The sequence below is a fragment of the Neolamprologus brichardi genome, chromosome 7 (assembly GCF_056152115.1).
Source record: "Neolamprologus brichardi isolate AB-2024 chromosome 7, ASM5615211v1, whole genome shotgun sequence".
Taxonomy (NCBI): Eukaryota; Metazoa; Chordata; class Actinopteri; order Cichliformes; family Cichlidae; genus Neolamprologus; species Neolamprologus brichardi.
In genome coordinates, this window is record NC_142110.1 from 31,327,557 (window position 1) to 31,334,289 (window position 6,733).

Genomic DNA, 6,733 nt, shown 5'->3' on the forward strand with positions numbered 1-6,733 from the left:
TGTCTGTGTGTGTTGATGTGTGCACGTGCGTGCGCGTACAGTGCATTCATTTCACGCTCCCCCGGCTCAGGCGGTGCTGCAGACTCTGATCGTCCACCCACCTCTCTGCTCTAATGACTATTGATTATTAATTGACTCTTTCATGAGATGCGAGCTCCTCTGATTGGATTCATATCGCGGGGTTCACATGAAAATCTGATCAGTCTGATTTATGAGTTCATTCTGGTTTTATTGAGGTGCTCAGTGAACTGCTGCGAGAACAAAGGAAAACAGCATATCTCATCCTTTCAAAGTAAAAGCTTATATTTTTGCTTGTTTCACTGCCAGTATTACTGAATAAAATTTAAATTTCTCAGTGCAGTCATGGTGTTTTTTAATATCTAAGTAAGTGGTTCTGCTGTAATGATCATAATAATTAAGTTATTTTTTATTATACCATCTTTTTTCTGTAGAAATCACATTTTTATTCGGTTAAATTGTACTAAAATCAACCCGAGGCTCATACCTTGCTGCAAGCAGATAGTCGGGCACAGTCAGCATTAGGTCATTATTTTCATGGCAGTTTTCATAATTCTACTAATGAACTGGTTGGACTATATAAAGTATACAAAGTATTCTAGAGTTAAATGTGAGGTCATCTGTCTGACTGATAAGGCTTGCCTGAAAGTGGGTCATGCAGCAAATCTATAACAGAATGGCTGAAAAAACAAACAAACTGAATCAAGGATCAAGGTGTTGCAGTGGTCAGTCAAAGAGAGCTATGCATAAACAAATTCAATCTCAATGAACTGAAGCAACGTTGTAAAAACGAATGGAACAAAATTTCTACACCATGATGTGAAATACTGATAAAGTCATACAGAAAATCATTATTTTAAATTATTGCTGCTGAATCCAGGTGTGTAGTATGTTTTTTCAGATGACTATATGTAGAGTGTGTGTCGTGCTGAGAACTGGTCGTGGATGCTGGGGGTGGAAGAGAGGCACTCGAAAAAGAGCATAAGCATCACACCCTTTGGATTTTCATTGAAAATTCCACCCAAGTACATAGAAATCAGTCCACAGTTCTCACTTTTTAAGTTAGGCTACATCTGCATATACAGTCCATGGGTATTTTTTTTTCTTAATGGGGATTTTGTACTTTTGAAAATTATTTCTGTCCGCATGAAACGACAAAAACCGATGTCACAGCTGTGCTAAGAATAGAATAGAATAGAATAAACCTTTATTATCCCACAGATGATAAATTGTGGTGTTACACAGCTCTTACAGCAAGGGAAAATAAAATATAAAAGGAAGACACAGGGTGCTCTTATAAACATAAGCAACCGAAGTTCGTATATACAGGTATATACAGGTAATGTACATCTTGATGCATGCTCAATCATCCAGGTAAGTAGATCTCCAAAAGTTGATTCTGTTCATCTGGTCTGTCTGAAGCAGTTAGAACAAGACAAGGCCATTGACTGGATCTCATACCACTGGCTATACCCAGGTGAATCTACACTAAGTCTGTATGGTTTACCGAAGATACATAAACAGGGTGCCCCTTTAAGACCGATTGTCTGTATGATCAACTCTGTCACCTATAACATCTCCAAGTTTCTGACTTTGATCCTCAAACTACTGGCTCTGAACACCACATCCAGAACATTTTGGATTATGTTGAGAAGGTGAGAGATGTCATTATGGAGGCAGATGAAACCACTGTCTCGTACGACATTACATCTCTCTTCACTTGCATCCCAGTCACGGAAGCGTTGGAGGTAGTTCGTAAGAGATTACAGGATGTTTGCTTTTGGAACGGTGTTGTCATTCCACCTACTTCACATACAAGGGTCATTCTACAGGCAGAAACATGGGTGTGCCATGGGTTCCCCAGTTTCACCCATCGTGGCCAATTTGTACATGGAAGAAGTGGAAAAGAGGGCTTTGCTATCCTACCCTGGAACACCACCAAGCCATTGTTCAGGTATGTGGATGCAGTGTTGGTCAAGTTACTTGAAAAAGGTAATCAGTAACTAATTACTGATTACTTCCCCAAAAAAGTAATCCCATTACTTTACTGATTACTTATTTTCTTAATTACTTAGTTACTTTTTAAAAACACAATTTACAACCTGAATAGGTGATAAAGCGACAGATCTTTCAGCCCAATTCTACTTTTTCTGCATAATTCATCACACAAAATGTAATCAAATGGAAAAGTCTCTTTTTTTTTAACTTGTTTTATCAGTTTTAATCTTTTAATTTTATGCATCAAGTAAAAATTAAATTATATGCACCATTCTCTGACTTGAAGAAATTAGTTTAACATTTAAACCTATTTTCTGCACATTCCAGCACATAAAATAAAATATTTTTTGTGTTTACACTCAGTCTTTCAAATAGATGCAAAACACAGCAGAAAATAAATAAAGTCAAAGACTAGGCGGAGGTTTACCCTGGTGCAGGTGTGCTGCAGCGGTCAGTGGAAGAATCCGTGAGTTTCTCTGTGAATTTCCCATTACGTCGTTGCACACTCGGTGCTTGTTTAGGGTTTTTTTCTGTGTAAAAATAAGTTTTCTTCCCACGCACAATGGATGCTAATGTTTTTGTCACTTTTTTGTCACTTTTTATGGTTACAAGTAACGCGTTACTGCCCATCTCTGTGTGGATGACACATGGGTGAAAATCAAATCCCAGGACGTACCACAATTCACGGATCACATTAACTTGGTTGACCAACATCAGTAATGGGGGACATCTAAAAGCTGACGTGTACCGTAAACCTACGCATACGGATCAGTATTTAAGGTTTGACTCTCATCATCCACTGGAGCATCAATTGGGTGTCGTCTGGACGCTACAACACAGAGCGAACACCATCCGCACTGACACAGCGGCCAGGGAAGCAGAAGAACAGCACATCAAGAAGGCCCTGAGTAAATGTGGTTATCCCAGCTGGACTTTTGTCAAAGCTGGGAAGGCGCCTAAAGAAAGCTCCAACCGATCCAGGAGAGACCACAGCCTAAGCAAAAACCTGTAATGATCCCATATGTGTCAGGAGTATCGGAGCAGTTGCGACGCATTTTTTCTAAACACCGGGTCTCTGTGGCTTTTAAACCCAAAAACACGCTGCGCCAAAAATTGGTCCACCCCAAGGATTGGTCCCCCGACACAAACAGAGTAACATAGTGTACGCTGTTAAGTGCCAGGAGGATTGCCAGGATTTATACATCGGGGAAACCAAACAACCTCTGGCGAAGCGGATGGCACAACACAGAAGAGCTACCTCGTCAGGCCAGGACTCTGCAGTCTATTTACACCTACAGGCCAGTGGACACTCTTTCAAGGATGAGGATGTACACATCCTGGACAGGGAGGAACGCTGGTTGGAGCGCGGAGTCAAGGAGGCCATTTACGTGAAAAGGGAAAGACCATCTCTGAATTTGGAGGGGGCCTAAGAGCACATCTTTCACCCTCTTATAATGCTGTGAATGGTACTCATGGACATTGATCAGTGGTCTTTGATCAGTGGTTGTTGATCAATGGTCTTGAGAATTTGCATAATTATGATTAAGGAACTGACCTCACAGCCCACTGTTCCTTCAGTGGGCTGGTTTCAGTCATTATGCAAATGTATTGTTTATAAGATTGGGGAAATCTGCAGTCAGCTGAGACTGAAGACGTCACTTCGTTTCGACAAATCGTTTCTCCCACTGAAAACGCTACGTTCAGATGAACAGAATCAACTTTTGGAGGTAACAATGTACAGAATATGTATAGAAAAACTGAAAAAAATTGTACGGCGATATGTATAAAATGTACAGTAAACAAACAAACTGGTGAGTAAGATGACCAAAAGAATGTTAAGCTGCATTATAGAGTCCGACAGCTGCTGGTAAGAATGACCTGTGGTAGCGCTCCTTCCTACAATGTGAGTGTGAAAGTCTACTGCTGAACGAGCTGCTCAGTGCTCATAAAATCTCATGCAGGGGGTGGGAGTTGTTGCCCATGATGGATGTTAGCTTAGACAACATACTCTCCTCCCCAACCTGCTCAATGGACTTCAGCGGACAGTCCAGGACAGAGCTGGCCCTCCTGACCAGTTTGTTGAGTTTTCCCCTGTCCCTTTCTGCCATTCCACCACTCCAGCAGACCACAGCATAGAAAATAGCAGATGTCACCACAGTGTCGTAGAATGTCCTTAGGAGTGTCCTGTTCACCCCAAAGGATCTCAGCAGCCGTAGCAGGTGGTCGTCTCCACCTGCTAGACCCTTTTTGTCAAGTACATTTGTGTTTGTGGACCAGTCCAGTTTGTTATTGAGTTGAACACCCAGGTATTTGTACTCCTCCACCGAGTCTATCTAAGCAATAGGTGGTGATACTTCTCTAACTAGTCTGAACCCTAAAAACAATGATGCAATGCACAATCTGATATCCAAAAAGGATACACCTGTAATGTTGCAAAATCTTAGACAAAATCTTTGTTTTCCCCTGTTTCAAAAAATCTTCACCCTGGAAGGAGTTTTTGAGCTCAGATGAAAAATGTTGCTTATACGTGGACAAAAGGCCAAACATTAAATAGCAAAATACCCACGTACACTGAAAACGACCATAGTGTACCTAATGTTAACTAATATATATTTAAGTGTTACATATCTGTTGCTTTGTTTCTCTCTCTTTATCCTTTCATTTTTACTTTTTTTCCTACCAATTATAGAAATCTCTTGACTTGGTAGATCATTGTCTGGACTCGCTAGGTTTCTAGTGCTTGAAGCATGTCACATCTGCAGCACACAAAATTAGAACAGATAGGTTTCCATGTTACGATATGACCAGCAGAGAGGTGCTCCTTTGTCACAGTCTGGCGGGGGCAGACTGAATGGAGTGACGAAGAGGACCCAAAATGCAGACACCAAGGCAAGCCGAACAAAACTCGAATTAACAAAAAGCGAGCCGTTTAATTTGGCTGAAAGAGAAAAACAAAGTAATACATGAGGCAAACAAAGTCTAGAATAAACACTAACGTACACTGGCGAAACTAAAAATAAACATTAAAAACCAAAAACATGAAATTTGGCATGGATACAAAGCTACCTAAAATATAGCGCATGGAAACGTGGCACAACAGACAACCTGACACTGAACAAAGGAGGACAGAGGACTTAAGTACACGGAGATAATGATGGGATGGGGAACAGGTGGGAACACAGCTGGGAAAAATCAGACCTAATGAGACAAAGGGAAGCAAAACTAGACACACTGTACATAGGACGGGGACTAAAACACAGAGGGAATCTAATAAACAAATGAACTTAGCTAACCTAAAGAACTTAAACATAAACATCAACACCCAAATAAACTAAAACTTAAAATGCTAGGTCAGGAGACCCAGGAACGTGACATCCATGACATCTTTTACATTATGTCCTGCTGACGGAGTATAAAGTAGTAGCAGCTGGTGTCTGTTTGAGGCTTAAATGGACAGAGGAGGACCATGACAGAGAAAAAACCCTGATGGCCTGCTTTATCTGGAAGCTGACACACCAGTATCTTGATGCTGGATTGCTCTTCCTCTCCTCTCCTCTCTTTCAGTGTCACTTTACTTCTTGTCTGTTACATTCGCGTTTCCCACCCTCAACACTTTTCTTCTGTTATCTTATTGTCTTAGCTGAACTCATAACCTCTTTTTAAATTTGTCTTGATGGATGCTCAAATCATCCAGGTAAGTAAATCCCAAAAGGTTAATTCTGTTCATCTGGACGTAGCGTTTTCAGTGGGAGAAACATTTCGTCATAATCCAAGTGACTTCTTCAGTCTCAGCTGACTGCAGGTTTCCCCAATCTTATAAAGAGTACATTTGCACAATAAGGGAAACTAGCCCACTGACTGAATAATGGGCTGTGAGGTCAGTTCCTTGATCATTAATATGCAAATTGTCATGACCATTGATCAACAACCACTGATCAAAGCCCATTGATCAAAGTATTTTTAACCCCCCCCACCCCCCACCCCCCCTTTAATTTCTATTAAAAAATATTATTTATATTTAGAGGATTTTTTTTGGGGGGGGGGTTGCAGTAAGGCTTCAGGGAAGTAAAAAGATATCAATGGAAAAGCATAATACAGTGCTGTGCAGTGAAATGAAGTGATGTTAAGGGCTCACTAATATAGCAAGTGGCAACCTCTGATGCTGAAAAATTTGAGTGGTGAATACAGCAGTTCCTCTAACAGCCACTTGACGCTGGTTCCAAAAGGGAGTCGGTCTCCACAAACCTCCATGTTGAAATGTACAGCAGAAATAAACACATTGATTGGTTGCTATAAAAAACATCTTAGTTTCTATGGATTGTTTATCCCTTCTTAATTTTTTTTTTTTTTTCAAAGAAGTTTTCAATTTGATGCTGGTGAAGCTTAAAGTTCAGTTTGGGGCACTGATTGATTCAAAGTGCCTTACCCTACAGGTAATATCACTTCATTAGTCTGTATAAAATATGTTATTTCTTCTTTACTAATGTCATGTGTCTGTTGGCACGTTGTAATCCTTAATTTTTCGTCAGCAAAAATAAAAAAAAACAAAAAACTGGCAGTGGGTAGTTTAGGTGTGGAACATGAATACAGCATTTATAGTATACTTCTAATATTTAGTTATTCTGTATATTTTTAATAGGAAATTAAATATTTAAAATTATTAATTAAAGTATTTAAGTAGTGGAATTGTACTTGGTCTTTTTTTCCCCCAATCAGA